We start from the raw sequence: 22,635 nt of genomic DNA, 5'->3' as shown, positions 1-22,635 counted from the left end.
TTTAGGTGGACATCAATCTTGTTTTCCTGCCCCTGTGGATTAGGCTATTTCATCATCTGCAGGAAATCAGAGAAAAATAATTGTATTGTAAAAATGATTTTGGCTTCCTTCAAAGTTTTTAATTGCTTTATTTTTTCCCTTTGAAACACCTGATATTTAATAGGCAGAAAAAGTACATGGATAATAAACATCTTTAGAAATAAGTAAGAAACACCGAAGAGTATTATTGATGCTGGTGAAGCCTCCCACAAAAATAGATTAATAGAAAAAATAAGGCTCTCTTCCATAAATCTTAAGGTTCTCTACTGGATTGTGAAATACTGTCACTTCAGTGATGAGAGGAAGCTAAGTAAATTGTACTCACTAGTGACATGTCTGGCGATGCAGACATTTCACTCCTTGCTGAGAGCCCAGAAACAGGGCAGAACTAGCCAAAATGGACAAGAGCATGGAAATGTTGCTCCAAAGCAACTCTACTGGTATTTTCCTCAAGTTTTAGCACAGAATGGGGCCTTTCCCTGCTTACAAGAAAATTCCATTTTTCATCCTCGGGAGAGCCATGATTGCATCCTGTTTTTAATGCCTCAGAAGGAACTGAAACCTTTATTCAGAATGATTAAAGCCATCGTCTGAGAGACATCAGGAAAGAATCTATCAATTATCACCCAGGGAACAGACTTATCACCAAGGGAACAGTTTTAGAGGAGCAAAGGCCTGAACGTATATTTTTATGACAGAAGAGTTGGCCATTTCCAGGATTTTTAATGGATAAGGTTGCAAGTTGAGATAATTCTATGGCGGGAGAGTTGGTTGCTCTGTGCATAAGCGGTTAAGCTACAGCATTCTCCATTTTGATTACAGCCAAACTAGGTGTGTTTAATTTCCATTGGAAATATCCCTGTTTCCTTTTCTCTGGAGTGAATCCTGCCACAGGCATACTACTGTTTCTGTTATCCACAATCTTTGGCCAGGAAGGATGCCAAGCAGGATAATCAGTGTTGAGGGCAGTAAAGGAGTAACCCTGTGTGTTCATATTTAAAAGAAATATACTCAAACAGCTGCAAGAGAGGGGCTGCAATTCATTTCCTCCTGTGGTTTAGTACCCTTTGGAAACTGGAAACACAGTTTCTCTCTGCAGAATGGTGTGCTCAGGGAAATTGTCAATGGAAATGACAAATTTAGAGAAAAATTGCATCCTTTGGTCAGAGTGAAATAGTAATAGATAGCAAGACAAAAAACAATCCTGCTCCCTACCCACAAAGTTTAATTGACCTCTTCTTGCAAAGGACCAGTATAGTGAATTGTTTAAGAATATCAGCCAAGGGAACCTGAAAGGCTTTTTGTTTGTGTGTTTGAAATATTTATTTATTTGGCTATGCTGGGTCTTAGTTGTGGCATGTGGGATCTAATTCCTTGACCAGGGACTGAACCTGGGCCCCCTGCACTGGGGGCTTGGAGTCCTAGCCGCTGGACCAACAGGGAAGTCCTGAAAGGGTTTGCTTTGAATCTCAGTGTTATTCATCTGTGACCTTGAATAGTTCAGGGTCTTATTTATAAGATGAGGCTGGTAACCGCATTACCTTATGGAGTTGCCATAAACAGAAGATATGTGACATACTTGGCGCGTGCCTGGCATGCAAGAAGTGCTCAAAATTGATAGCTGCTGGTTAGCATAGAAGTATGGCTGTGCGGGAACATAGCTGCTTGATTAAAGAGGGGTAAATAGAGTTTACTGATTAGTTCAGTATCGCACTGACACTCTAAACTAGATATAGGTACTGTGCTAAGTTTGGGGGTACAATGGTAAAAAAAAGAGCCAGTCTCTACCCTTATGGTGCTTAGACTTGAGTGGTGATTGTAAGCATTAGATAAAACATGCATATGACTATATGAACTGCAATTACACTGAACGTCTTAAAGAAAATATAGCTGATGCCATGAGAAAATATAACAGGGACCCTAAACTGTACGTGGGAGTCAGGAAAGAGCTCCCTGAGAAGGTAACATTCAAGCCTAACTTTGAAGAATCAGTAAGAGTTAGCCAGATAAAAGGGACTAGGGCTGGTGGTGTGTACTTCAAACAGAGAAAGCCATGTGTACCAAAGGGCTAAGATAGAACTCACTTGGCATATTTGAGGAAAGGAGAGCTGGTCAGTGAGAAGAAGCTGAGTAAAAGAGGCAAAGTCTGAGAGAAGAGAAAAAGTTCCAGAGGCAAGTAATGGCCAAGTTATGCAGAAACTTCTAGGTTTTTGCTAACGATTTTGATTTTTTTTTTTTTCTAAAAATGTCAGGAAGCAATTAAAGAGCTTTGAGTATAGGTGAGTGACATAACCCGACTTGCCTTTTGTAGAGGTCATTCTGGCCACTGTTAGAGAATGGATTTAGAGCGGAAAGAATAGATGTACAGAGAAGTCAAACTTTCACCGGACAAGTCTTTGTGAAAGGTGATGGTCTAGGCTGGTAAATCATGACGACGTGGGAAATCTGAGTGAATTAGAGATGTCTGAAAGGTAGAGGTGAGTGGAGTTGGTGGTGAATTGGCAGTAATTGGGATGAAAGAGAGACAAGGCTCAAGGATGACTCACAGATGCCTTGGCATGAGCAAGTAGATAGAATCGTATGTCAATTCCTGATGATCTATTTGAGTTAATACCATTGCTGCTGATAAGGCTTGTAGATAGCTATTAAGGATAATGTCATTTGGTATAAACATTATTGATTTTAGCTTGGGAATGTATAATCAAAAATTCCTACTAGCGTTTTATAATAAGTTGCCAAATAGATTGGTCTCCAGTGCAAAAGTTCTTTTCTCTTATGTGCCCCCTCTGCAATCCTAGTGTTTCTTGATGGATTTTACGCATACAAATGTTTTCCAGTATTTAGTAATTTCTTTGTTTTTTTCCTTCTCATCCTCCTTCTCCCCCTTGTCTCTCTCACAGCATCTAGCCCTTCATCGTAACTTCTATGAGAGCTGCCTTGATGGGAGACAATAATAAGATGGATAAAACTAGAGCACTAAATAGATACCAGCCGCAGAAAGATAAGGCTAAAGAGGCGAGGTGGCTTTCCCAGTGGCTTGCTGGGTGAATTGAACAGAAGGAATAGAAGGGATATTTCTTGTTTCCAGAAGTTGGAAAACTCTTGGATGTTTGCCATTGCTATAATCTCATACTTGGGGGTACACATGGGATAAAATGCTATTTCTGCTGCTTCAGTCAAGCTGTTCTAGTGGTGACTATAGCATTTTGAGGTATTTTGACATCACTGCCCAAAGGTAATGAAAGAATATGGAACTGTGTTCTTTTATATATTTTCTCTATCTGTTGCATTCCGATTCTTTTTGAACAAAAACTCAGTTAAAAAACTAAATTAGAGAATCTTCCTAATTTGTTTGACTCTGCAAAGAAAACTTTGGCATTCTGGGTATTGGTTTATAAACTATGATTTTTAAAAACTTCTGCTTTAAATTATTGATAAAATATTACCAATATTGTTAACAGATAATAAGCCAATAAAGTGACCGCTGTTCAAAATAACCATATAACACCTTCAGAGTCATGAAATGGAATGAGGTGGCTACATTTTGCAGTTTTATGAGTAATACATGATGTGTGGTGTGGACTTAATGGGTCCCTCCCTCCAATTCATATGTTGAAGCTCTAATTCCTAATATGATGGCACTGGACGTGTGGCCTTTGGGGTTAATCAGGGTAAGATTAAGTTATGTGAGTTAGGCCCTTATGCTGGGATTACTGCCATGGCAGGGTGCTGCAAGTTGGATATATACAAGTCAGAAGTGACTCAGAATGCAACCAAGCTGCTCCCTGATCTTAGACTTCTAGCCTAGAGAACTGGGAGAAATAAATGCTGTTTAAGCAACTTAGTCTAGGGTGTTTTGTTACATCAGCCTGAACTGACAAAGATACAACATGGTTCTAGGACTTTTGTATGTTTGCATCTTTTTTGAACTGAGCCTTTCCTTAGGTCAGGCATGTATTTCTTATATTGTTGTTGGGTTCAACAGTTGGTTATCCATCACAGTATTCTTACATAGGTATCAACTGCTGGGAATTGTGTTTGGGTGGGGAGGAGAAAGAGAGAGTTTATAAGACAGAGATGGAGAGGAAAAGAGATTGAGATTCTAGGTTCTGGTCTCTATTGGATCACTCAGAAAGGAAATGGGAACTGACATTTATTGAGTCCTTACTATGGACCAGACACTGTGCTAGACTTTTTGCATATGTTATTTTTCCTGGTCCTTGTAAGGCCTTTATTTTATACACAAAGAACCTGAGGCTCAAAGAGGCTTAATAATGCCCACAGTTGCACAGCTGGTAGAAGGGCAAGTTATAGTTTCAAACCGGGTTCTGGACCTCAGTTTCTAAGTTCTTTTCCATAATTCTCATTGCCTCTATGAGGATTTCTTCCAACTTCACTCAGTTCATTGACTGTGGAAGTTATGAGATAGCCTTCACTTAGACACTGCCTGGTTCACTGGGGAAGTATGACAGGAAAAACCCTGATAACACTATATGCGATGACTAGATGACACCACACACAGAACGACTGGGTAGGAGTGAGACTCTAGGCACTTTCATGTTTGGAGAAGAGCAGTGCATTGTGGTTAGAGTTAGCTGTGAATACCCTCTGAGGGGATACACACACACACGTCTTGAGAAGACCTCTGTGGTCTGTGGGATGTTTAGGTGTCAGAGAAGACAGTGGAGGACATGATTCTTCGCAGAGATGATTATGAGCACCGAGAGCGGCGGGGCTGGTGAGGCATCTCCATACCGTGCAGAGGAAGCCAAGCACTGATGGAGACCTCCAGCCAGACTGAAGAGCCTGGCGTTGATCCCATTTTAGGGAAACACTCAGTTCAGCTCAGTGCTTGTAGTATGGTCTGGGAGCTGCTTGTCCCTGTCCCCAGTGCTAAGCTTTTAGGCTGTGCCAGAAACAGAAGCAGTCTGGCCAAACTATGCCAAAGTTATGTCGGGCTTATAGTACAAATAAGACTAAATTCTAGTTATTTTGTTTTCTGGTTTAGTTTGGATGCACAGGAGCTCTTTTCTGCAAAACTGATGATAAATTAAGCATGTTTTCTGTCACAAAAATTGACAAGATTAAGCGTCCGTGGTCACTGCATTTCTGATTATGGAAGGATCATTAACAAGCAAACATCTGGCCATTATTCCTGATGAATCTGTTCCTTGATATCTCTTGACAAGGAGAGTGGGAGGGGTCAGTGAATTCAAGCACAGATGAACCGCGTTGTGTTGACCCTGGCCATTGACTCTAGTAGTTATTGTTAATGAAGCATTTTGCATAATTGATTATTTGAAACCGAAAGATATATCCATCATATTGTGCCATAGGGCACTTGCGTTGGCTCAGAAGCAGAAAAGCTGCTCAGAAGAATATGTGTTTGAAGCTGGGGAGTTGGCAGGGTGGATGCAGGAGACAAGGGGGGCTGGGAGTAAAGCATCCATTAGTCGTGGGTTCCTGACATCAATCTACGGATAAAGGAGCAAAAAAGTAAAAGGTCTCCTCCAACATCCAGAAAGCCTGGTGCTTAGTGAGGTGTCTTCACAGACAGCCTTTTCCTGAGGACAGACAGTGCCCTGCCTGAGCACCTGCCATGGCAGGTGACACCTCAAAAGCTTGCTGAGAGAATCATCAGGGAGGGCAGGCACCAGGACAGCCTTCTGCACTGGGTGTGCTATTTCTGAACCCTGCTGCATAGAGGCAAGCTGCTAAGGCACATCTTTCTGGAGCCTCTTCTGCCACCTCATCAGGCCATGTGTTCAACTTGAGCTCAGGGAGAATGACAAACAACCAAGCAGAATTCTCCTTGAGCTCAGACAGGAGAGTGACTTCTTCCTCCTCAAACCCTCCACCTCCAAAGATGTGTGCACCAGCTTTGTTCCAGGTGGAAGCATCTTTCCACCTGGCAGCCACCTTGGCCCCTGTGTGTCGCCTCACGGCTGAGATTTAGAACCACTGTCATAGAGTTGGAAGGGGCATCAGACATCATCCAGACAAGGCCTCCTGTTACAGGAGACAGCGTGAGCTCAGAGAAGTGACTTGCTAGACACTGAAGAGTCGGCACAAGTCTGGGATGGAGCACAGAATTCTTTCTGTCCTACTCTGTCTCTTCTGTATTCAAACAGGAATTAATAACAGGTTTATAGCTATACAGTAACACAGAGATTCAGGGCAGAAGCAATTACTCTCCACGACTCCCTCTCATTTTCCTGCTCTGCTTTTCTTCCCAATGGTTTGGTTGTCCTTTCACAGTGCCCCTCATATCTGTCCCATCTAAGGCATTCGTGTGCCACCACTCTGGTTCAGGTGGGAGCAATGTCAGCGACATCCCTGCCTGTCTCCCTGCCTTTAGCCTCTGCCTCTCCTCTTATAGTGCTGGTTAAATCTGACGTTTGCATCCCTGATGAGCATTCTCTGCTGCTCAAGGTTTATCAGTGTCATATCGCTTCTAACAGAGGAAAACTAAGACCCTGAGTATGATATTCAATTTCATCCATTTTGTGTTCTCAACTATTAGATAATGGAAACTGAACCAGCCTGGGAAGCTGGGTTGCTGAGGGGCACTTCAGCTCAGCCATTAGCTGTGTAACATGGGAATGACAATTAATCTCTGAGATGCAGTTTCCTTATGTATGACGTAAGGGGTTAGGACTGGATGAACATTCACACATGCATTTTCAGGTTGTTATAATTCTAACCTCCACGCTTGCTACTCTCCATCATGATTCCTGTACTTTGGTCAGTTCTACCTCCTGTTAAGGTTATTTTCTAGCACAAGCCATACCTCCTATCATTTAATTTCAGCCTGTTGGAATCCCATCCTTCTGTCAAGACACAGTCAAAAAGCTGGTGGTGCTAAATTGTGTCTGACTCTTGCGACTCTGTGTCCTGCAGCCCGCCAGGCTCCTCTGTCCATGGGATTTCCCAAGCAAGAATACTGGAATGGGTTGTCATTTCCTTCTCCAAGGGATCTCCTGACCCAGGGATCTGACCCAGGGATCTGACCCAGGTCTCCTGCATTGCAGGTGGATTCTGTACCAACTGAACCAGCCGGAAAGCAGCCAGAAAGCTGCCTGGAGCCATCTGACTGCAATCTTGGCTATGTTCTCTTAAACCTCATTTCTGTACTTCTTCTACAACACTTTTCTTCATGCGTACCTGTGCACCCACCTTATTTTTCTTTCTTCCTTACAGGTATGCCTGTGTCTTACTCATTTGTTTCCCTATAGTGTCTGGCTTAATGCGTTCCAAAAAGTCAATGTCCAATAAATATTTGTTGAATTGAAAAATTGTAATTTTTGCCAAGAAAATATGTCTTTTTATCTTTGAAAAATTGATTCAGTTCAGTTCAGTTCAGTCGCTCAGTCGTGTCCGACTCTTTGTGACCCCATGAATCGCAGCATGCTAGGCCTCCCTGTCCATCACCAAGTCCCGGAGTTCACTCAGATTCACATCCATCAAGTCAGTGATGCCATCCAGCCATCTCATCCTCTGTTATCCCCTTCTCCTCCTGCTCCCAATCCCTCCCAGCATCAGAGTCTTTTCCAATGAGTCAACTCTTTTCATGAGGTGGCCAAAGTACTGGACTTTCAGCTTTAGCATCATTCCTTCCAAAGAAATCTCAGGACTGATCTCCTTTAAGATGGACTGGTTGGATCTCCTTGCAGTCCAAGGGACTCTCAGGAGTCTTCTCCAACACCACAGTTCAAAACCATCAATTCTTTGGCATTCAGCCTTCTTCACAGTCCAACTCTCACATCCATACATGACCACAGGAAAAACCATAGCCTTGACTAGACAGACCTTAGTCGGCAAAGTAATGTCTCTGCTTTTCAATATGTTATCTAGGTTGGTCATAACTTTTCTTCCAAGGAGTAAGTGACTTTTAATTTCATGGCTGCAGTCACCATCTGCAGTGATTTTGGAGCCCCCAAAAATAAAGTCTGACACCGTTTCCACTGTTTCCCCATCTATTTGCCATGAAGTGATGGGACCAGATGCCATGATCTTCGTTTTCTGAATGTTGAGCTTTAAGCCAACTTTTTCACTCTCCTCTTTCACTTTCATCAAGAGGCTTTTTAATTCCTCTTCACTTTCTGCCAGAAGGGTGGTGTCATCTGCATATCTGAGGTTATTGATATTTCTCCGGGCAATCTTGATTCCAGCTTGTGTTTCTTCCAGTCTAGTGTTTCTCATGATGTACTCTGCATATAAGTTAAATAAGCAGGATGACAATATACAGCCTTGATGGACTCCTTTTCCTGTTTGGAACCAGTCTGTTGTTCCATGTCCAGTTTTAACTGTTGCTTCCTGACCTGCATACAGATTTCTCAAGAGGCAGGTCAGGTGGTCTGGTATTCCCATCTCTTTCTGAATTTTCCACAGTTTATTGTGATCCACACAGTCAAAGGCTTTGGCAGTCAATAAAGCAGAAATAGTTAGTTTTCTGGAACTCTCTTGCTTTTTAGATGATCCAGTGGATGTTGGCAATTTGATCTCTGGTTCCTCTGCCTTTTCTAAAACCAGCTTGAACATCAGGAATTTCATGGTTCACATATTGATTGAGTATACCTAAATTCATCAAGAAATTATGTAATGAGATTTTGTTATAAGTCACCTGGAAATTTTTGCTAATTGGTTCATTCAAATATTATTGAGGTATTCAGAATTTAACTAGTCTGTTCATTATTGGACAGTTAGACACACATGTATTAATTGGAAGTATCTGTCTTGTCTGTTACTATTTACTTTTTTTTTTTTTTAGGAAGGGATCTTAGCCTATATCTAATCATATTCCATGGAACTAAGCACATCTAGGTATATTTGGCAGTTGTATGGGAAGGTTCATATAAATCCAGTTTGCATAAGGGAACAAGGACAGTCCTTAAAGAGAATATATCTTAAAGGCAGGTGGTCAGATAATCTTGGTCAGTAATAAAGACCCAGTAGTAAGGGAGAACATGTCCTAATGAGAAAAGATAATTACAATACTTAACATTTATTGAATCTTACCAAATGTCAAACATGGTGCTAAGAGCTTTATAGGCATTATCTTGCTTAATCTTCATTCTGTCTATTAAGGTAGGAACTATTATCCATCTTTTAGAGATGAAACTTAGGGAGATCAAATGTATCTGGTAAATATTTAGTTAGTGATAGAGAAAGAATCAAACCACAATCAGACCTGACAGATTGGTTCAACTCTAGAGCAGGGTTTGGCTTGTGGCCTGTTTTTCTGCAGCCTCCAACTAAGAATGTTAGTACATTTGTAAATGGTTGCACAAAAACAGACCCAAACAAGACAGCAGGCATATGATGCTTGCAAAGCCTGAAATATTTACTATCTGGCCCTTTGTAGATAACTTTTGCTGAGCCTTGAGTTCTAGTACCAAACCCCATTGCTGCTCAGTATGTCAGGGCCTTCATCTCACTGGGTTTAGTTCCCCCGTGGGACTTGTCTTTCAAGACTAGGGAGAGGAAGTGTAGCAAATAATACCCAAGAAAGTGCTCTTACTGAAGATTCTCTGAGATATTGTGTGATGACAGTACCGCTTCTGTCCACATGTGACAAAATATAGCACAAGAAAAGGACAGAGGCATGGAATGCAAGGTGGCTTTTATATCCTAAAGATTACCAAGATTTTGCTGTGCTCTGGTTTTCAGGGAGCTGCAGCTCTTCTGCTATTAAGGCCGTGTCTTGCGTTGGTGCTGAATGTCTGTGGTATGAGGCAGCCTGTGACCACAGACCAGCCTGAGGAAAGATAAAACAGGGGAAGAATGAAGAATCCCTCACAGGGCAGCTGACAATAGATTTTTATGAACAGACATTATTTAAAACCTAGATTCTATCAAGGAGGGAGAGATGAATAGGTAGAGCACAGGGGATTTTTACAGCAGTGAAGCTATTTTGTGTGATACTGCAAATAGTGGCTATGTGATACTATGCCTTTATTGAAGCCCATAGAACTATACAACACAAAGAGTGAAGCTTAATATAAACTATGGGCTTTGGTTAATAATACTGTATCAATATTGATTTTTTAGTTTTAACAAACACAGCACTCCAACACAAAATGTTAATAGTAGGGGACGCTGTACAGAAGGATGGGGTAGAGGATATATGGAAACTCTATGCTTTCTGACCAATTTTTCTGTAAATCTAAAAATTTTATTAATTAAAAAAACCCATTGAGATTGTATCAGAAAAAGAAATTATTTGTTGGGGGAGATTTTTTATAGGGCTATGATCTCATAATAACAGGTGAGACTGACTCATGCAATGCTATTTATTTTCTTAAGAGAAACTCATTAATGTCCTTCTTCCCAGAAGACTTGTGTGGCCTGAAGAAATCCATTTACTTACAGTAATTTATGATTTAACTGCCGACTTATCAGTCTGAGTTAAAATTAGCAGACATTTCTCTTATTAAGAAAAGTATTTATTAGTTAAATGGAGAAAGTCTGTGATTTCATCAAAAAAATTGTTGGAAAAACGTGGATAAATGTATCAATGAAGCAAATATTTACTAAATTTTCACCAAGTCACAAATTTTACCAGTACATCAAAAGAAGTGTAAGACATGACTTTTACCCAAAGAACAAGTGTCTCAGTGGTGATGAGATCAAATGTATATGCATATGAGTAAGAGCACATTTTTCATTAACAATTAGTTATCGAATACTCACCGAGTGCCAGACGCTGTTGAAATCCCTGAAGAAAAACTCCTTTTCTCTGGAGATGATATTTTAATGACAAAAATCATATAGCAAGCACAGGAAAAAATACATGAACAAAATAATTTTAGTTAATAATACATGCTATGAAGGAAATAGAATAGGGCCAATGTAATGGTGATTTGGAGTGACAGCTGGCTCAGATTTTGTCTTTAGAAAAGGCCTCCCAGACTCTGGACATCTAAACTGAGATTTGAATTGTAAAACACATTGCATATTAGTATTTTAGGCTCTGTGGACTGGGGTGGGGAGGGAATTTCTCATTTCTTTTTCTGATTCCTGTGCCCATAAAGGAGGAAACTGAAATGGAAACTACGGCAGTCTCCTTCTTTGGCCCAAACTTTCTCCTCTCCATAGGGTAGAGAAAGGATTTATCTGATTCCTCCTGATCTAAGCACTTCACTGAAGTAAAGCTTACTAGGAGGATGGAGTCACTCTGCCACAGTCCTCTTTCATTACCTGAGCCTGAGGATCGCAGGCTCTCCTGGTTGGCTTAAGGAAGGATGTCTCAGGAATCTCCCCTGCAATTCCTTCTGAGTGTCAGCTGCTCTGCTGGCAATGGCAGTAAGCCAGGTTGTACACGTGTGCTTAGGCGCTCAGTCGCATCCGACTCTTTGCGACCCCATGGGCTATAAGCCACCAGGCTCCTCTGTCCATGGAATTCTCCAGGGAAGAATACTGGAGTAGGTTGCCATTTCCTTCCTCAGGGTAACTTCCCAGCCCAGAGATCGAGCCTGGGAGACTGCATTATAGGCAGATTCTTTATTGTCTGAGCCACCAGGGAAGCTCAGACATAGTTGGTTAATACGGTTTATACAACACGGTTTGATAAGTTAGACTTTATTTCTTACTTGACTACTAAAGCTTATGCACATATTTCTGGAAAAGAGGGGTTGTCAATGATATCCTGAGTTCTGAGAAAAAAGAAAAAGTATTAAAGAAAAAAAAATCTTTAAATTGCTGACAAGAAAAGAATGGTTTGGAATCATAGAGCATATCTCCTATTGTCTGCAAGTATCTCACTGACACTGCATTAGCTGTCATACATTATGTCTATTACATTATAAAATATGATGATACTAATAGCATATGCTGAGGAAAAAAACTGTCCTTTAAAATGACTTTTTAAGACCCACACAAATTTAGAATTTAGACCATGGTTTGTTGTTTACTAGTTGTATGGTACCTAACTCTTTTTCATTAGCAAAATGGGGACATTATTCTTATTTGGAAAGACTTTTGTGAGGACTATAAATTTGTAATGATTATTCAGACATTTTCTGACACAGTATGGCTACTCAATAAATGGTAGCTAGTCCCATTTATCAGTACTATCAATCCTAAAGGAAATCAACCCTGAATATTTATTGGAAGGACTGATGCTGAAGCTGAAGCTCCAATACTTTGGTCATCTGATGCGAAGAGCCAGCTCATTGGAAAATATCCTGATGCTGGGAAAGAATGAAGGCGGGAGGAGAAGGGGACGACAGAGGACGAAGATGGTTGGATAGCATTACCGACTCAGTGGACATAAGTTTGAGCAAGCTCCAGGAGATGGTGAAGGACAGGGAAGCCTGGCGTGCTGCACTCCATGGGGTTGCAAAGAGTTGAACACGACTGAGCAACTGAAAAACAACAACCAGTTATCAGGAATCAGCTCCCAGTCCACAGCCCATGGATATGCTGACTCTATATGTATTGTAAAGATGTGCACAACTTGACTGGAGTAGAGTTCTAGGGACTGTCACTCTGCAGGCCTGCACAGACTACCCAACCATCTGTCCACGCAATTCATTCAATAAATGATGACTATCTAGTAGGTGATTTGGTGGCTCAAAGATAAAGCAGGCTTGATCGTTTTTCTTCAGGAATTTCCAATGCAGTAGAGAAGATTTGGAGGCTCACAAACAATAATAGAATGTCGAATGCGGTAAGAATTTTAATATGGAGACTGAAAGTGCTATAGGATATCTGAAGACAGGAAAGCAACCTCTTTGTGGCCAACATCTATAGCAACTGTTAAGGTTTGTGGTGAGCCACTGCGCATCACTCAAGAGGATAGATGTCCCCCTTTAATAACTCCTGGTCCTAATCCTAGAGGTTAGAGCACAGAGTTTCATGTAGCACATAGGTGTTCAGAAAAACAGAGCCAGAGCGTCTCCTTCACATGACTATTGTACAGTATTTCATTCAAGTTTTCCCCAGTAGCAGTGTGTGCATGTTGAGTCATATCCGACTCTGCGACCCCATGGACTGTAGCCCACCAGGCTCCTCTCTCCATGGGATTTTCCAGGCGAGAATACTGGGATAGGTTGTCATTTCCTTCCTTAGGGGATCTTCCTGACCGAGGGATCAAACTGGCATCTCTTGCATCTCCTTCATTGGCAGGTGTGTTCTTTACCCGTGAGCCACATGGGAAGCCCATTTTTCCCCAGAGCCAGCATCAAATGAGTCCCACACAGTTTCTGAGGGATTTTACCAGTGACATTCTGAATTTAAATACTTTGTCATGTCACATTTTCAAGTTCTTTTTCATGAGTTATTTATTATAATGAGTGTTTTAGTTTGAATATCTTAGGAAAGTGAGCTATATATAAGAGAAGTTAAAGAATGATTTATTTAATAACGAAAATAAAAAGCACTTCCAATTTCTAAATGTTTGAAAAATGACTTTTTTTTAATCCAAGACTTTATTTTTTTTATTTTTTATTTTTTTTAAATTTTCATTTTTACTTTATTTTACTTTACAATACTGTATTTGTTTTGCCATACATTGACATGAATCCACCACGGGTGTACATGTGCTCCCAAACATGAACCCCCTCCCACCTCCCTCCCCATAACATCTCTCTGGGTCATCACCGTGTACCAGCCCCAAGCATGCTGTATCCTGCATCGGACATAGACTGGCGATTCGATCCCTACATGATAGTATACATGTTTCAATGCCATTCTCCCAAATCATCCCACCCTCTCCCTCTCCCTCTGAGTCCAAAAGTCCGTTATACACATCTGTGTCTTTTTTGCTGTCTTACATACAGGGTCATCATTGCCATCTTTCTAAATTCCATATATATGTGTTAGTATACTGTTTTTCTTTCTGGCTTACTTCACTCTGTATAATCGGCTCCAGTTTCATCCATCTCATCAGAACTGATTCAAATGTATTCTTTTTAATGGCTGAGTAATACTCCATTGTGTATATGTACCACAGCTTTCTTATCCATTCATCTGCTGATGGACATCTAGGTTGTTTCCATGGAACTGGAGGAATCAACTTGCCTGACTTCAGGCTCTACTACAAAGCCACAGTCATCAAGACAGTATGGTACTGGCACAAAGACAGAAATATAGATCAATGGAACAAAATAGAAAGCCCAGAGATAAATCCACACACATATGGACACCTTATCTTTGACAAAGGAGGCAAGAATATACAATGGAGTAAAGACAATCTCTTTAACAAGTGGTGCTGGGAAAACTGGTCAACCACTTGTAAAAGAATGAAACTAGATCACTTTCTAACACCATACACAAAAATAAACTCAAAATGGATTAAAGATCTAAATATAAGACCAGAAACTATAAAACTCCTAGAGGAGAACATAGGCAAAACACTCTCCAACATAAATCACAGCAGGATCCTCTATGATCCACCTCCCAAAATTCTGGAAATAAAAGCAAAAATAAACAAATGGGATCTAATTAAAATTAAAAGCTTCTGCACAACAAAGGAAACTATAAGCCAGGTGAAAAGACAGCCTTCTGAATGGGAGAAAATAATAGCAAATGAAGCAACTGACAAACAACTAATCTCAAAAATATACAAGCAACTTACGCAGCTCAATTCCAGAAAAATAAACAACCCAATCAAAAAATGGGCCAAAGAACTAAATAGACATTTATCCAAAGAAGACATACGGATAGCTAACAAACACATGAAAAGATGCTCAACATCACTCATTATTAGAGAAATGCAAATCAAAACCACAATGAGGTACCACTTCACACCAGTCAGAATGGCAGCAATCCAAAAGGCTACAAGCAATAAATGCTGGAGAGGGTGTGGAGAAAAGGGAACCCTCTAACACTGTTGGTGGGAATGCAAACTAGTATAGCCACTATGGAGAACAGTGTGGAGATTCCTTAAAAAATTGCAAATAGAACTGCCTTATGACCCAGCAATCCCACTGCTGGGCATACACACCGAGGAAACCAGAATTGAAAGAGACACATGTACCCCAATGTTCATCACAGCACTGTTTATAATAGCCAGGACATGAAAAATAACTATTTTAAATGAAGGGTTGTAGTTTATCTTTCACTTCTTAAGAGTCACAAAGAAAACTTTTAAAATAAAATTGTATTTTGAAAAAAAATAATTCTCTCACTTAAGACTTCAGTTCTTGGAAGATTTTTTATGTCATTGAAAAAATGGATTTTTAATATGATTGATTTGATTTGTTTATGTTTATAGTTTCCACTAAGTAATTTAAATTTTAAAGAAAGCAATCTTAAAATTACCTGTTGGATTCATACAGAATAATTAGTAGGAGGACAAATGGAGTCTGCTGGTAAAATATTAGTTGTATGGATTGTTTTTATCGCTATCTTTATGGGAGAATTCACAGGAGTTTGAACACACATTTACCACTGCTGATATTAACTCAAGGAATTAAGTAATAGTCAGGCCTGGGACCAGTAAGTCATGAATGTCACTTGAGTTCCCATTCTGTAAAGCAGAGTGGGTTTTGCCCAACAGGGATATTTTCAGTGACCTTGAGTCAATATTCAGTATATAGGATGTTAGTTGAAAGTGTGATTTCTGGAGTCAAACTGGCTGGACTCAGATTCTGTGGCCCTATTCATACGAATGGTAAGGTCTTTGATACACTGCTTAAATTTCCTATGAGTCACTTTCTTCATTTATTTAGTGGGAGAGGTAGGAGAGAATAACCGTTTCACTTCATGCAGTTTTGTTACATAAAAATTAAGTAAGTAAGTCACTAAGAACAGTACCAAACACATGATGAGTGTTAATTACCAATAATCCCCAGGAATTCTGTAGGATGGCTGGTTAGACTGCAAGGTGCGTGTGCATGCTAAGTTGCTTTAGTCGTGTCTGACTCTGCAACCCTGTGGACTGTAGCCCTCCAGGCTCCTCTGTCCATGGGATTATCCAGGTAAGAATACTGGAGTGGGTTGCCATGCCCTCCTCCAGAGGATCTTCCTGACCCAGGAATCGAACCTGCCTCTCTTATGTCTCCTTCATTGGCAAAAGGTTTTTTTTTTTTTTTTTTTAAACCCCTGAGCCACCTGGGAAGCCCAAACTAAGAGGTGCTGGCCCCCAGTTCTCATACATGGGAAGGGTTTTCTGTTTGTTTATTTCTTTTTTTGTTTGTTTGTTTCATTCTGTCTTTTATTTTTAAAGTTTTTGCCAGACCAACTAACAGTTCTTGAATACCACCTGGGTATCCTACAATTCAATTCAATTTTGACACTGTCTGCTTGGACATAGCATCAGATTCTTCTGGTTAAGGGTTCAGCCCTACAAGACTGTCCTTTTCAGACTCCATTTTCAGGGCCAGGTTATCTGTCATCTGTGCTTCTCACTGACTGGCTATAGATTGCAGGTTTCAAGGACTCCTTTTGTGGGTTTAATTTGCTAGAGTGGCTTGTAGAACTCACAGGAACATTTCATTTACTAGAGTCACTGGTTTATTATAAAAGGATCTAACTTAAGAATAGTAAGATGGAAGAGATGCCTAAGACAAGGTGGGGAATGGGCATTGAGTTTCTTTGCTCTCTTGTGATGTGCCTAGCAAAAAGCCTCCATCCTTAGGTGCTTTCCAAAAGTTCCCTCATTAACATAACAAGAGACAAGTTTACACCTCTCATCACTTAGGAAATTTCAATGGTTTTAGGAGCTCTGTCTGTGCCAGAAACAGGGACAAAGACCACATGTGTATTTCTCATTGTAAATCACAATATCGTTACCCTAGTTCTACAGGTGAAAAAAAAAACTGAAAAGTTTTGAGGTAACTGGTTTGTTCCTAAACAGGGTTTAGAAGGTAGCAAGGTGAACCTAAAGTTTGACCTTTAAAACTTATTCAGACAGAAAGAGTACCAAGTTTGAGGTTTTCAAGTTGTTTTTTGTTCAATGCTGGTCTCCATATATGAAACAATTCCTGAATTTTTTTTCACTTGTTGATAAGCACTTCATGCTGCAGTTGGAAGAAGTAAGTGATAGAATGATACAAATGGAGGGTAAAACGTGTCAGAATGTTATTTTAGAAATACAGCAAGGTAAGTGAGGGAGAGAAGAGGCTGTATAGCATAGCTCAAAAATAAGCACACAGACATGGTATATTATTGTATGCCAACTTGTCTGAAGCTAGAAATAAGTCCAATAGGTAAGGAATCATTCCTTTTCTTGCTAGATTTAGGATGTGTATGTGCTTAGTGGCTCAGTTGTGTTTGACTCTTTACGATGCCATGGACTGTAGCCCACCAGACTCCTCTGTTCACGGGATTCTTCAGGCAAGAAGGGAATGGCTACTTATTCCCTTCTCCAGGGGATCTTCCCGACCCAGGGATCAAACCCAGGACTCCTGAATAGCAGGCAGATTCTTTACTGTCTGAGCCATCAGGGAAGACCATACATTTGGGATAAAGTTGTATTAAAGATTTGAAATTTTATGAATATAAAATTGTTGTATCTATCATTTTTATGCCATGAAAACTACAATTTGTTTTTTATTCGCTGAATAATTCTCTAGAGTATATATTGTAGTTTCTAACAGCAAGAACTGCTGGTGTTTTTCTCTAGACTGGTGACCAGAAACTCTAATGAGCCTAACCAAAAGAAGAAGACTATGACTATCTTTGCAGTAGAATATTACTGTAAATAGATGGAATGTTTTAAAGGATTATTTTTTTTTGGAGGGAAAAAATTGGGGGAAGAAAAACAGTGACTTGAAATAAACCACCACAATAAAGGTGTACCTTTGATCAATCATTTTAACCCTGTTATCATGTACTTGCACATTTTCTGAGTTCTGTCTAACTCTGGGTCAGCTATTAGTCCTGACTGATCTCAGGGTCTGCATTCACTACTAAGAAGCTGCATGTATGCTGAATGGTCTGGGAAGCACATTATTTCATACAATAAGCAGGAAAAATCAGTATTTTATTTTTTGACAAAGACTGGCAAGTTGTTTCAGAGCATGTTTTTCTTTCTTCCTGAAAGTGTGGATTAATTGCACTTCTTGGTTTCCCTTGGGTATATATGGTCAAGTGACCAAATTCTGCCCCTTGGAATGTGGCAAGACCAATAGATGTCATTTCTAGCCTTAGTTTATGGAAATCTTCTATGTAATCCTTCTCTTTCTCTTTTCCCTCCTGCTGGTTGAATGAAGAGGGTGCTGAAGCCTTAAAGGTGAGTGATGCCATGTGTAGAATGACCCTAGATTCCTGAATGATGGCATAGACAGAACACACCCAGTGCCCAACACCAGTTGGATTTTATGTGAGATAGAAACTAACTTCTCTTGGATTAAGTCTTTGAGATATGGAGGTTAATCTATTGTCTGTGGTGGAAGCTATGATGATTCTTCTGCAAGAAGGTCCTTTTTTTCAGAAATGAAGGACTTTTTCCCAGGAAATGGTGCTATCAGATGTCCCCCTTCTGCCATCAGCCACCTTGGAGGATGTCTGGACAGAAGAGCTTTATTTTGTCAATGGTCATACTCCCTTGTAAGAATAGATTTTATCCAATCACTGGTGAACAAGCTGGTACAAAGTTTGTAGCTCCTTGACTCAATTAGCAGTAACTTTAAAAAGGTATCTTAGGGGCAGAGTCCCCATAAAGTGGGCTGAGGACTTTGTCAAGACTTAGGCTACCCTGGTGGTTCAGCTGGTAAAGAACCCACCTGCCAATGTAGGATACACAAGTTCAGTCCCTGGTTTGGGAAGATTCCCTGGAGAAGGAAATGGCAACCCGCTCCAGTATTCTTTCCTGGAAAATTCCATGGACAGAGGAACATGGTGGGCTCCAGTCCATGGGGCCGCAAAGAGTCAGACATGACTGAGTGACAAGCATATTCTCTTTATAACAGTGTTCTGCATGACAGCATACAAGTCTGCAAGGAGTTCATGGCAATTAAGTCGTTTCAGATACACATGTCTTTTGCATGGACCTTGTGCCTTTTCCCACATAGCATCTCTTTGTATATCAGGGATTGTAAGGTTTGCTTCTTCAGAACCCAAATCTTTCATGCCTTGAGCTTTCATTGTAACACAAGTGAATAGTTGAAATGAAAAATGGAAAACCTTAACTAAAACTTAATTCCAGATGATATGTTTATTGGTCTCAGCTCAGACTTTAGTCTCTGATTCACTTGATAAAATACCCAGATCTCCTACTTGCTAGTGTGAGAAGGTAGGGGTCTTCTTAGCCTCCATCATCTTCTGTGTCTTCATCTATAAAATAGGATATTAGTATATATTTACAGGGTTATTGAGAAGATCAAATGCAACTATATATTCAGAACATAATGTGTACTTAATAATGATGGGCTATTCTAGTCTTAGTTTATCTTTTAGCCTTATCTATTCTTACTGCCTATACTAGAGGCTCACGTGGCTAACTAACTTGCCACTCAGCTACACAATCCTGTTCTACCACACTGGAATAGTCTTCTGCTTTGTATATTCTGCTTATCCTTCAAGGCCTACCTAAATTTTATCCCCTTAGAAATTCTTGGGACTTCTATCTGTGTAAAATATTTCCCTTTTTTGAACTCTTGGAACAATTCACCTTCAGTTTTCTTGTGACATCTATAAGTCACCTCTGTTAGTAGATTGTAAGCCGCTCTAAGTCAAGTCTAATGTCTGATGTAGCTTTACATTTGCTTAAGCCCTAGCATTGTTCTTTGCATAAAGAGCTCAATAAATATCCATTGCTTAATTGCATTAATGAAATAGGACAACATAATATCTTCACCTGAAATCTGCATATATCTGAAATGACATTCTAATCTATAATTATCAAGAACAGGGTCTTATACCAAACTTGGCCATGTTGTATAAAATACCATGGTTTCCAACAGAAAAGATTCTCACAGAATGCCAACAGACTGTTATTGTTACTTTTTTTAACGGAGAATCAAAGTGCAGCTAAAGTTGGAAGTAGCAAATATGAAATATCAATAAAATCTTTTATTTACCAGTTTAATACTTATATGGTTTATATTATGTGACAGACATTTTTCTGAGAACTGCTTAAATATTAAATCATTTTATCTGCATAGTGACCCTGTGAAATCAGTGCTATTGTTAGTCTCATTATACAGATGAACAAAGGGGGAGATACAGAGTTTAAATAACTTGCTCAGAAATACTCAGACAGAAACTGGCAGAGCCAGCTACCAAAGTCTGTTACACTCGACTGCCTTGTACCTCTTTGGAGTCAATCTCACTGCACTCCATCAAGATTTGCTGCTGTTTCCCCTGCTTTTGTCTCATGCTAAAATCATTTCTTACTGGCTAATAAGATATATACCAGCCACTGCATCAGTCCAGTTCAGTCGCTCAATCGTGTCCGACTCTTTGCGACCCCATGAACTACAGCACGTGAGGCTTCCCTGTCCATCAACAACTCCCAGTGTCCACCCAAACCCATGTCCATCGAGTCAGTGATGCCATCCAACCATCTCATCCTCTGTCATCCCCTTCTCCTGCCCTCAATCTTTCCCAGCATCAGGGTCTTTTCAAATGAGTCAGCTGTTAGCATTAGGTAGCCAAAATATTGGAGTTTCAGCTTCAGCTTCAGTCCTTTCAATGAACACCCAGGACTGATCTCCTTTAGGGTGGACTGGTTGGATCTCCTTGCAGTCCAAGGGACTCTCAAGAGTCTTCTCCAACACCACAGTTCAAAAGCATCAGTTCTTTGGTGCTCAGCTTTCTTTATAACCCAACTCTCACATCCACACATGGCCACTGGAAAAACCATAGCCTTGACTAGATGGATCTTTGTTGGCAAAGTAATGTCTCTGCTTTTGAATATGCTATCTAGGTTGGTCATGACTTTCCTTCCAAGGAGTAAGCGTCTTTTAATTTCATAGCTGCAATCACCATCTGCAGTGATTTTGGAGATCCCCCAAATAAAGTCTGACACTGTTTCCACTGTTTCCCATCTATTTCCCATGAAGTGATGGGACCAGATGCCATGATCTTAGTTTTCTGAATGTTGTGCTTTAGACCAACGTTTTCACTCTCCTCTTTCACTTTCATCAAGAGGCTCTTTAGTTCCTCTTCACTTTCTGCCATAGGGTGGTGTTATCTGCATATCTGAGGTTATTAATATTTCTCCAGGCAATCTTGATTCCAGCTTGTGCTTCCTCCAGCCCAGCATTTCTCATGATGTACTCTGCATATAAGTTAAATAAGTAGGATGACAATATACAGCCTTGACCTACTCCTTTTCCTATTTGGAACCAGTCTGTTGTTCCATGTCCAGTTCTAACTGTTGCTTCCTGACTTGCATATAGGTTTTTCAAGAGGCAGGACAAGTGGTCTGGTATTCACATCTCTTTGAGAATTTTCCACAGTTTCTTGTGATCCACACAGTCAAAGGCTTTGACATAGTCAATAAAGCAGAAAGAGATGTTTTTCTGGAAATCTCTTGCTTTTTTGATAATCCAGCAGATGTTGGCAATTTGATCTCTGGTTCCTCTGCCTTTTCTAAAACCAGCTTGAACATCTGGAAGTTCACAGTTTATGTATTGCTGAAGCCTGGCTTGGAGAATTTTAAACATTACTAGCCTGTGAGATGAGTGCAATTGTGTGGTAGTTTGAGCATTCTTTGGCATTGGCTTTCTTTGGGATTGGAATGAAAAGTGACCTTTTCCAGTCCTGTGGCCACTGCTGAGTTTTCCGAATTTGCTACCATATTGAGGGCAGCACTTTCACAGCATCATCTTTCAGGGGTTGAAATAGCTCACCTGGAATTCCATCACCTCCACTAGCTTTGTTTATACCGATGCTTTCTAAGGCCCACTTGACTTCACATTCCTGGATGTCTGGCTCTAGGTGAGTGATCACACCATCATGGTTATCTAGGTCGTGAAGATCTTTTTTGTACAGTTCTTGTGTATTCTTGCCACCTCTTCTTAGTATCTTCTGCTTCTGTTAGGTCCATACTGTTTCTATCCTTTATCGAGCCCATCTTTGCATGAAATGTTCCCTTGGTATCTCTAATTTTCTTGAAGAGATCTCTAGTCTTTCCCATTCTGTTGTTTTCCACTATTTCTTTGCATTGATCCCTGAGGAAGGGTTTCTTATCTCTCCTTGCTATTCTTTGGAACTCTGCATTCAGATGCTTATATCTTTCCTTTTCTCGTTTGCTTTTTGCTTCCCTTCTTTTCACAGCTATTTGTAAGGCCTCCTCAGACAGGCATTTTGCTTTTTTGCATTTCTTTTTCTTGGGGATGGTCTTGATCCCTGTCTCCTGTACAATGTCACGAACCTCCATCCATAGTTCATCACTCTGTCTATCACATCTATGCCCTTAAATCTATTTCTCACTTCCACTGTGTAGTCATAAGGGATTTGATTTAGGTCATACCTGAATGGTCTAGTGGTTTTCTCCACTTTCTTCAATTTCAGTCTGTATTTGACAATAAGGAGTTCATGATCTGAGCCACAGTCAGCTCCTGGTCTTGTTTTTGTTGACTGTATAGAGCTTCTCCATTTTTGACTGCAAAGAATATAATCAGTCTGATTTCGGTGTCAACCATCTGGTGATGTCCATGTGTAGAGTCTTCTCTTGTGTTTTTGGAAGAGGGTGTTCGCTAT

The sequence above is a fragment of the Ovis aries genome, chromosome 1, assembly GCF_016772045.2.
Source record: "Ovis aries strain OAR_USU_Benz2616 breed Rambouillet chromosome 1, ARS-UI_Ramb_v3.0, whole genome shotgun sequence".
Lineage (NCBI taxonomy): Eukaryota > Metazoa > Chordata > Mammalia > Artiodactyla > Bovidae > Ovis > Ovis aries.
This window is presented reverse-complemented; position numbering follows the sequence as displayed.